This window comes from Rhea pennata, chromosome 17, assembly GCF_028389875.1.
Source record: "Rhea pennata isolate bPtePen1 chromosome 17, bPtePen1.pri, whole genome shotgun sequence".
NCBI classification, from domain to species: Eukaryota; Metazoa; Chordata; class Aves; order Rheiformes; family Rheidae; genus Rhea; species Rhea pennata.
In genome coordinates this window covers 4,699,360-4,708,733 of record NC_084679.1, presented here as the reverse complement: position 1 = coordinate 4,708,733, position 9,374 = coordinate 4,699,360, and the positions used below count along the sequence as shown (strand labels likewise).

At 56.6% G+C, this 9,374-nt stretch overlaps 1 protein-coding gene across 9 annotated transcripts in view; it reads left to right on the top strand.

Moving 5' to 3' along the window:
- The first annotated feature begins 913 nt into the window (after positions 1 to 913).
- The window catches only part of NCOR2 (nuclear receptor corepressor 2), a 267,305-nt gene continuing 258,844 nt past the window's right edge, over positions 914 to 9,374 (top strand). For all 9 annotated transcript variants that reach the window (XM_062590203.1, XM_062590200.1, XM_062590204.1 and 6 more), the window contains exon 1: positions 914 to 1,022. The gene's annotated coding sequence lies outside the window, so the exon portion shown is untranslated. The remainder of the gene's footprint in view (positions 1,023 to 9,374) is intronic.

Below are 9,374 nucleotides of genomic sequence, written 5' to 3'. Positions count from 1 at the left end.
GCACACCCACGTGCACGCGTGCACGCCTGCCTGCCTGCCCAGCTGCCCGTGCTGGGAGGCAGAGGGTCAGCTTGCAGTGCCAGCCAGTAAGATGGTGCTGGGAGACACTGGAACGGGTGTTTCTCGGTGTGTGGCGGGTACGGCGGGCTGGAGCGCCGGGGCTGCTGCTGGTGGCCTGTTATACCAGTACCCCCAGTAGAGCCAGTGAGGCTGGCCAGTGACACCAATATAGCCAGTGACGTGAATATGGCTGGTGGCACCAGTGCGGCTGGTGCCACCAACATAGCTGGCGGCACTGGTACAGCTGCTGGCACCGCTTCAGCCAGTGACAACGACAGAGCTGGTGTCTCCAGTACAGGCGGCGGCACTAACTGGTGACACCAGTATAGCCAGCGAGCGACACCAGCACGGCCGATGCCCCGCACCACCGTGGAGGCCCTGCAGCGACCAAAGCCTGCAGCACAGCCGAGCCGAGCCGAGCCGAGCCGAGCCGAGCCGAGCCGAGCCGAGCCGAGCCGAGCCGAGCCGAGCCGAGCCGAGCCGAGCCGAGCCGCTCTGCGCTCTGCGCGGCGGCGCGGGCGCGGCCCCTTTAAGGCGCGCGGGCGGCCCCGCCCCGCCCGGCCCCGCCCGGCCCCGCCCCTCGGCGCGCGGCCCCGCCCCGCCCGCGCGGCCGGGGCGGCTGTGGGGCGGCCTGAGGCAGCGCCGCCGCCCGCCGCGCCGGGGCAGGGCCGCGCCGCGCCGCGCCGCGCAGGGCCGGGGCCGGGGCAGGGCGCTGCTGGGCCAGGGCGGCGGCGGAGGGGCGGCCCGGCCCGGCGGGTCTCGGGGGCGGCAGCCCCATGGCGCTGGATTTATAAACACGGCGGCGAGGGCGGGGGCGCGCTGCCCCCCCCCCCCCCCCCCCCCCCCCCCGCACCGGGTCCCTCCGCGGTACCGGCCGCCCCGGGCCCGCCGCGGCCGCGCGGGGAGCGGAGGAAGGTTTGAAAGCGGCGGCGATGGGGGAGCGCAGCTGCCACCGGCCCTAGGTAAGGAACGGGGCTGCGCCGGCCCCCTGCCCGCGCCCCACGGCGCCCCCCGCTCCGCGCCTGCCCCCCCCCGCTCTGCGCCCCATAGCCTCGGCCCCCCCCCCCCCGCTCTGCGCCCCCCTGCACCCTATAGCCTCGGCCCCCTCCCACCCCCCGCTCTGCTCCCCCCTGCACCCTATAGCCTCGGCCCCCCCCCCACCCCCCGCTCTGCGCCCCCCTGCACCCTATAGCCTCGGCCCCCCCCCGCTCTGCTCCCCCCTGCACCCTATAGCCTCGGCCCCCCCCGCTCTGCGCCCCCCTGCACCCTATAGCCTCGGCCCCCCCCCACCCCCCGCTCTGCGCCCCCCTGCACCCTATAGCCTCGGCCCCCACCCCCCCGGCTTTGCTCCCCCCTGCACCCTATAGCCTCGGGCCCCCCACCGGCTTTGCTCCCCCCTGCACCCTATAGCCTCGGGCCCCCCCTCGCTGTGCTCCCCCCTGCACCCTATAGCCCCGGCCTCCCCTGCTCTGCTCCCCCCTGCACCCCATAGCTTCGGGCTCCCCCCTGCTCTGCCCCCCTCCCCGGCTCTGCACCCCATAGCCCTGCCCCCCCGCTCTGCTCCCCCCCTGCACCTCATAGCCCCAGCCCCCCCCCGCTTTGCTCCCCCCTGTGTCCCATAGCGCTCGCCCCCCCGCTCTGCTCCCCCCTGTGCCCCATAGCCCTTGCCGCCCCCCCCCCCAGCGCCTCATGGCGTCTAGACCCAGTGCACTCCATGCCCCCCCCATAGCACCCACCCCATGTGCTCTCTGCCCCCTTGCACCCCATTGCCTCCCCCCCCCCCCCCACTGCGGTTCTGGGATCGGCCCCGGCGCCCGCCCATGGCCCAGAGGTGCCTGCGGGAAACGGCGGCGCTTCGGCCCCTCCGCCGGTGGCCCGGCTTGCGAAAACACTATAGATATGTATATACGTATGTGTGTGTATATATATATATATATATATATATATATATAGGGGGAGGAGGGGGGCGCCGCCCCCAGGGCGAGGGTGCAGCCAGGACGTGGCGATGGTGTTTGCCAAGGGCCCGAGCTGGGGGTGCTGCTGCTGCTCCTCGCCAGGCAGGTATGTTTGTGAGCCAGCCGCTGTTACATAAAAATGAAAATGTGTGCCGGGAGCTGCTTTGCAGGGAAGAAACTTTTTTGGTGTGTTTTTCTTTTTTTCTTTCCCTCCTCCTTCCTGAAGGGAAAGTACTCCCTATAGTTCCTTCCCGAAATGGCTGTGAGAGGTTGCCTGGCTGGGAGCAGCGGCTGGGAGCGTGGTGGGGGGAGCCGTGTGTTTTGAGGGCCCTTGAGGGGCAGGGACACCTGGGTCTGCAGAGGGGGCTGGGGGCGCATCTCTTTCCGAGGGCTGGTGACACCGCTCAACACGTTGCATTTTGTTTTGCTGTTTGATTCTGCTTTGTTTTTCTGCTCATGCCCAGCATGCATATTTGAAGCCGGTGGTTTCATGCTTTCATGAGAGCCCAGAGAAATTAATCTTCATCAGAGATGCCGTTCATCACCAAGTGGGAAGTCTAGCCTTAGCAAAGTCCTGCCCCGGTGCCCTGAAAATATGTATATTAGGGAGAGGGCTGAGGTCCTGGCCGCAGCCAAGCGGCTCCTGTACAGGAGATAAGAACGACCGAGCTCACTTATCTGGAGATGTGGCGTTTAGTGGTTGATGTGTAAATATTTATGGTGAGTAAACAGGGCTGGTCTGCTGGTGTCTGCAGGCAACAAGTGTACGTTTCTCTCCGCCGCCGCAATCTCGGGAGTGATTGCTTTTTCTGTCGATTCTTACTAATTTCCTGTTCCCTCTTCTCTGGCTGCCCTTCCTCCTGCTCCCTTGCCCTGGCGACCCACCGCGCGGAGGCTGCAGCGGGTGCAGGCGGCTGCCTGCCTGCTGCGTGGGCTCCTGCCAGAGCCGCTGAAGCAGCAAAACCGACACGGCTCCGGAGCTTCTGGGGCTCGGGCTGCTTGGGGCTCGCGGCTGCGTTGACCTGGTAAAGCCACCCGCCTTTGGACGGGGCGGGCGCCCGTACGGCTGGCGGTGCTGGAGGCTGGGTCTGCTCCTTGAACTCTGTGTTTTGGGTCAGCTCAAGAATTCGCCCGGAGGACAATGCTGCTGGAGGTGATCTATGCAATGGTTCCCCCCCCCCAACACCACCCTTTAGCTTAATGTGCGTTTATGATTTGAACTCTTTCTGTGACCTCTCTCTCAGTATCCTCTGAGTGCCTGAGAGCTCCCATGTTCTGCTGAATCCTGTAGTTTTAATCAGACTCTGATGGATGTGATGTTGTTCCTTGTGTTTTCCCTAGCTGTGTGGGGTGAGGGTTTTGCATTTAGTGTAGGGTTTGTATCAGCGAGGATAAGTCATTTGCATGTTTCAATTTGCTGCGGGATTTAGAGATAAGGGTTTGATAGTAAGACTAATTCATAAAGGGAAGGAATGTGAGTTGGGACCACCGGGTAGTATTTTCATCTCTGCTGAAATTGGTGGCAAACTCCTGAATGGCTTTAGCGAAATTGTGCTTAATTCTCTGAATTTTATTGCTGACTCGTTTGGTGGCTTTGGGACTTAGCTCAGCCTCCTGTGTGCCAGTGCCCGCTCAGCTCCACAACACGTTGAAGCCATGCTTGTGCGGGGAATCTGGTAATCGGTGATGTTGGTGGGGAGTTTTGCGACTGAGTCCCAAGGTGCCGTGGGAGGAAAGTTCTGTGTATGACAGTATTTCATAACTTTCAACTGAGTAAGTTTCAGTATGAGAGAGACTCTTGCAAGTGTTGCAGTTTAGTTTATTGAAAGCAAATGCATTAAAATCCTTGTTTGTTGTTGCCAAAAGGGAAAAAAGTAGAAGTTATTTTTAGTGTGAGAGGGGAGATGGGGCAGGCACATGTCTGGGGCAGGCACACACTGGTACTTTGTTGTTCTGGCTTTATGTGAGTGGTTGTTTCTGTTATTTCACAGTGTGTTTCTGCCAAATCACAAAGCATACCTGGTTCTAAACCCCCCCCCCCCCCCGGTGCTCAGGGCCTGCCTATCTGTGGGGCTCCTTACGAGGCCGTGCAGGAACGCCTCCTACACCTGGCCACTTTGGTGCTGGAGAAGTGGGAGGATGCTTCTCCCTTCACACCTTTGCGTGCCAGGGAGGTGACTGGCATTTTTTCATGATGGGATCTGGACTGAAACCATAAACTTGTTTCACACAAGCCACCAAACAGCTGCTACTTGGCAATACCTTTCATTTGCTAATGGCTGTGGTTGGATTTGAACCAAGTTGCCTAGAGTGGAGGTTGTACCAGTCCGTAGAGCCATCCTGTGCGCTAAATCCAAAGAGATTTTGATTCAGGCCATTCTCGTGGCTTGTAATTTGACAATCCAGTCTGGTGAAGGCAATTTTCTTACGACTGGTGAGGAAGGCATGTCCACAGTTGTGCTGATAGCTGCATGCTAGTAGAGCTGCTCAGCTCATCTGCAGAGCAGCTCTCCGGGCTGTGCTGGCTGGAAGTGGGTTATAGAAGATGTCTTTGTGTGTTGTGGCATACTTGTAATACAGATGTCTCCTTGATGCTTTCTAGTGTTCCTTCTGCTGCTGGTTGTGGTTGTTAGTGACCAGGAAACCTCCTTCTGCTGAAATAAAGTCGTTTTTGCAGTTAGCTTGTTGTGAGAGAAACCTGTGTGAAGTCAACCCTAGCTTGCAAGTCTGAGATTTTGTCATCTTAGCAACTCCTTGGGAAAGAAGAAAATTGTGGTCTTCCCAGTTCTTAGATGGTTTAAGGTTAGGAAAAAGGGAAGATTGAATTGGTAAATTTTCAGAAGTAGGCTTTGAGTGGCTGATTTGAGCAATGGTGAAGGGATCTGGGTTTGAGAGGGCCTGTGTTGGGTGCGATATTCCCCCTACCTCAACTGATGTCTCATTCTGACCAAATCACTACGCAAATCTGAAAATTAAGGCCGGAGAGGTTACATGAAATTCAATGTGTTGGAGTGAGTCTGCTCTGAAGAGCTGGTGAAGGTGGCTCTTTCCCCATGGGTGCTCAGTGCAAGGGCTTGCTGCTCTGAACAGTGAAGTACTGGTTCCCTGCTGGGTTTGTACCTGTGAGCAGCGATCCCTGCAAATGCAGACCTTGAGCTGTATGCAGGAGTACTCACGGATGGAAAATCCAGGGCAGCATGTGCTTAAAACGACTTTTTTCTTTGCATAGCTACATTTGTGTGGACCGTAACTCACTTTAGTCTTAACTGAGAGGTTTCAGTGGAGAGCAGGGTCAGCTCTAATGGAACTAGAAATGATTTACAGCAGCACCCAGTCGCCTCGGTGATTAGCGTCTGAGGTTTTTGCAGCCGCTTAAGGATTTGGGTGTCATGAGGTCTTGGATTCTCATCCAGGATGTTGCGACATAGGCCCTTGCATGGCTTTGAAGGGCTTGTGCTGTGTATCCAAGTACCAAATAAAGTGGTGGAGAATTACCAATTATGGATGGGCTTGTGGTGGCACACAGGTGTCAAGGTCCCTCATTCAGCCTGTAATGTCTGAGTGTTGGATTTTTGCCTGATAGTAGGAAATGAAAATGCATGTGAGTTAATGAACCTGACTACAGCCAAAATGCCTCCTAAAAAAGGAAGACTGAAGAGGGGAGCTAGAGCTCCAGGAAGAAGGGCATGCAAATGCCACGTGTTTGCTGGGAGAGCCTGGTCCAAGTGGGGAAGGGATTTGCTAGGAGGGAGAGGAGGGCAGGACAGAGCAGGAGGAAACGAGTGATTTGGCAGTGGTGGGAAGTGAACCCTGCCTTGCACGCGAGGCGGTGACTGGGCTGCACTGGGAATTGAGAAATCTGGGTTGCATCTCCGGGCCTGCTGTCCCCCTACTTGTCACTTCCCTTCTCGGGGCATCCAGCTCTGCCTTCCTACTGTACAACTTGCCTGTGTGAGCTTAAAAATTCTTTGGGGTGTGGGCTGTCTCACATTAAAGATAGCAAGAGCGCCTGGGAAGAGGGTATTTCTGGTGGGTGGCCAGTGCTGCCACCTCTGACGTCTGAAAGCTGGGCAGCTCGGAGGGAGGCGCGAGGCGGTTGTGGACGGGCAGACAGGACGAGGTGCTGATTGCGCAGTCCTGCTCCTCCTACCAGTGCAGACTTGGCTGGAATCGCCTGGCGTTTGGCCACCGCTTTGAGTCTGCCCAGGGTCAGTTCTGCCAGCTGTGCTGCAGTGGGGAGCGAGCCCGGAGGCCCGGAGATGTCCGGAAAGGAGCCCTGCCTGCAGGGGAGGGATGACTAATGCTGGCGCTGGAGGAAGAGCGGTAAGGATGGAGCTGGAAGGGCAGGCTCTGGCCATGATTGCTACTAAAGTGCTAGGACTGGAGGAGAGCGAGGGGACTGGGGGGGGGGGGGAATGGAGCAAAGCAATCACTGCGGTTACGTGCCCGCTGGGTGGCACGGAGAATGCTGATAATGGTTAGCGCTCTCGAGCGCTTTATAGCTCCAGAGCACTGAACAAACATTAACAAATGTAAAGGATAGCAGCTTTGTCTAGTTACAGAGAAGGGAAGTTAACTCCAAATTAACTTTATGATCCGTGAAACTGAAGGTTATTTAAAAAAATAATAACATAAATGGAAATGCTGAAGTTTTCCAGAGTTGCTGAGTACACTGCTTGTTGTTTAATGCCTTCCTTTTTTTCACTCCCAGTCTGCTTTTTGGCTTGGGAAGAAATTACAAGCAATATCAGCTTACACTTGGATTTGAACCCACATTACTCTTAGTCAGCTGAAATATTTCCTCTTATCGCCGCTCCCATAATGTTTATTTTAGAACGGATAGCATCACTGCTTTTCTGCTAGCTGTAGGGAAGCAGCCAGTCTTTGAAACAGCCCAGCACCTTGGAAAGAAATGATCTCAAAGCTGCTTCCATTTTTAAATAAGATACAGCTTCATTTTCCATAGAGAGTTTTATGCAAGGCTGTATCCCAGAACGGTTGGCGGCATTAAAAACCTAGGAGGCAGCAGATGCATGAATTGCTGACAGATTTAAAATTGCATGACAAACATAAAGCATTCAGTCATGAGCCAAGGCTGGGGGGGCGGTAGAGACAGAAAGGTAGAGGTTATTTTAGGCAGGAGAAACCGCAGAAGGCGGCAAACTCCGGGAGGGATGAGGAAGGCACAGTAGGGGCTGAGAAGCGAGGGGAGAAATCAAGGTGTATGTGGCCTGTGGCAGGTTGTCGGCGAGGGCGGTTACGTTGCCCGCAGCGAATTGCTGCTCCGTGGTGGGCAGCGCGGCACACTTGGGGTTTGCGCGGCTGAAGGGGATGTTAGCGGGGAACAGTTCTGGCGATAATGCGAGCTGGGGTGCTGGGTAGGGGCTTTTCCTTGAAGGGAAAATAGGCAGGTTTAGAGACGGCTGAAGCAGCAGGAGAGGGACCAAGTCCTGGAGATGATGCCCGCGCTGCAGGAGAGCTGCTGTGGGTCAGAGACCTCTCTGGAGGTATCTGGGACAGCAGAAGAGTGAGGTGGTGGGGGCAGAGCTGGAAGCTGGCTCAGTCTAGGCGAGGCGCCGTGGGTCGGGGAAGTGGAGCCGTCGACTGATGCCTGAAGGGCTCCTCATGAGTGTCTGGAGCAGAAGTAACCTTGGCTGCAGTTACGGAGCGGTGGTCATGACCCTCGCCTGCCGGATGGGTGGCTGTGCTGGGTGGGCCGCAGCTGGCTGGGACCCAGGAGATCGGCTGCGGAGCCGAACGCCCATCCCTGCCTTTCTGCAGGCCGGGGGGACGGAGCAGCGGTGCCTGCGTCCCTGGGCAGCGCGGCTTGGCCGGCGCCTTCAGCAGGGACCGGCTCGGTCTGCAAGGGGAGGGATGTGGTGAGGAGCGTGTTCCTGGCACAGGGCAGGGAGCCCTCTGTGTCCTCAGCCAGCGGTGGGAGGAGGAGGAGGAGAGGGGCTGAATCCAGGCACAGCTGTGGCGGGGAGGTTGCCCTGGGAGGAGATGTGGGGCCAAAAGGGTTTCTCGCTGCGGGGGCGAGCGCCGGTGCGTGGGGAGGCGGTGTGGCCTCGCGGGTGTTGTCTCCGATAGCCGCCGGCCCATCTGCAGCGCTCCCGGTGCATGTGTCGAGGGAGGGAGAGCCGGCAGGATTTCCTCTCTGTGGCGCTGGCTCTCGAGTTAATAACTAACCAAGCAGCCTAGGTTTATCCTTTCATTGTGGAAGAGAATTATTTACATAATACCACTCAGCGTAATCTTTATTTAGCATTGTTTCTCTGGCGTAACCCTGGACAGAGTGGTGGTGCCCAGAAATGCAGTTTCGGTCCAAATACGTGCGAGTTTAACCCTTCCATCTGGGTAACTGGTCTGTGCATGCTTTACCCTGCCTGTACAGTGAACGGGCTGTAAACTAATGAAATACCCCAGAGGCATGTCTGTCTGCCATGTAATTTTGGGAACCTTTACGTATCCTAAACCCTGTTTTCTGTAAGCTCTGGGCTGGTGCACTGTGTTGTAATCGGAGTGCTTTTCACTAGCATCCTAAGCAGCACGGCTAAGTTTGTCCTGTGCGTGTTTGGGCAGAAGAGTGGTTTGTATTGTGATCCTCTTTGACTTTGCCTTCTTTAATGTAAAGATGTAGCAATATTAAAGAAATGTGCCAGCCTGTGGGCGGCAAATGACAAGGTTTGGGAAGGTTCCTGGTGCAGGTCATCCCGTCATCCTTGAGAATACTTTTTCTCCTAGACAAGCAGGTTTCATCCTTCGTGAGGACTGTTCGTGGTAGGAGAATGTAATTGAAAGCTAAGGAGGCTTAGGTGGCCTTGTAAAGAGCTAGGGCCTGATTCTCGCAGCACACTAAGGCGAAGGACTAAACCCTCGGATTTCAGTGGGTTGCTGCAAGAGACTGAATAGGTGTGTAGGCACTCAAAGCCAAGCTTTCCAAAAATTTGCATACATCTCTGGCTGGATGTGTAGGCTTCTAACAAGCTGTGGCAAACAATGGAAAGTTGACATTCTTCTGAAAATATTTTAAAACCCTATAAAAGACTCTGACAGCTACGTATTTATAGGGCCAGGTCTTAGCAGTGTAGTACTCGCTCCCGTCTTCAATAGCTCCGGCTTTGGCCTCTGTAAACTTCCAGAAAGTTTACTTCTCAGCCACCCCTCCCAGAACTGCGGCAACACCGGTTCGCACATGGGTTATCGGTGGCAGCATCTGGCTCGGGCAGCAGCGGCGCTTTGCAGCTCTGGGGTAAGCGTTTACTGCCGAGCTTGTGTGATCTCTTTGGCCTGATGTTGCAAGGAGCTGGTTTTGCTGAGGCGGGGAGTCCACAATGATTTATGCTGGGTTATCCAGTG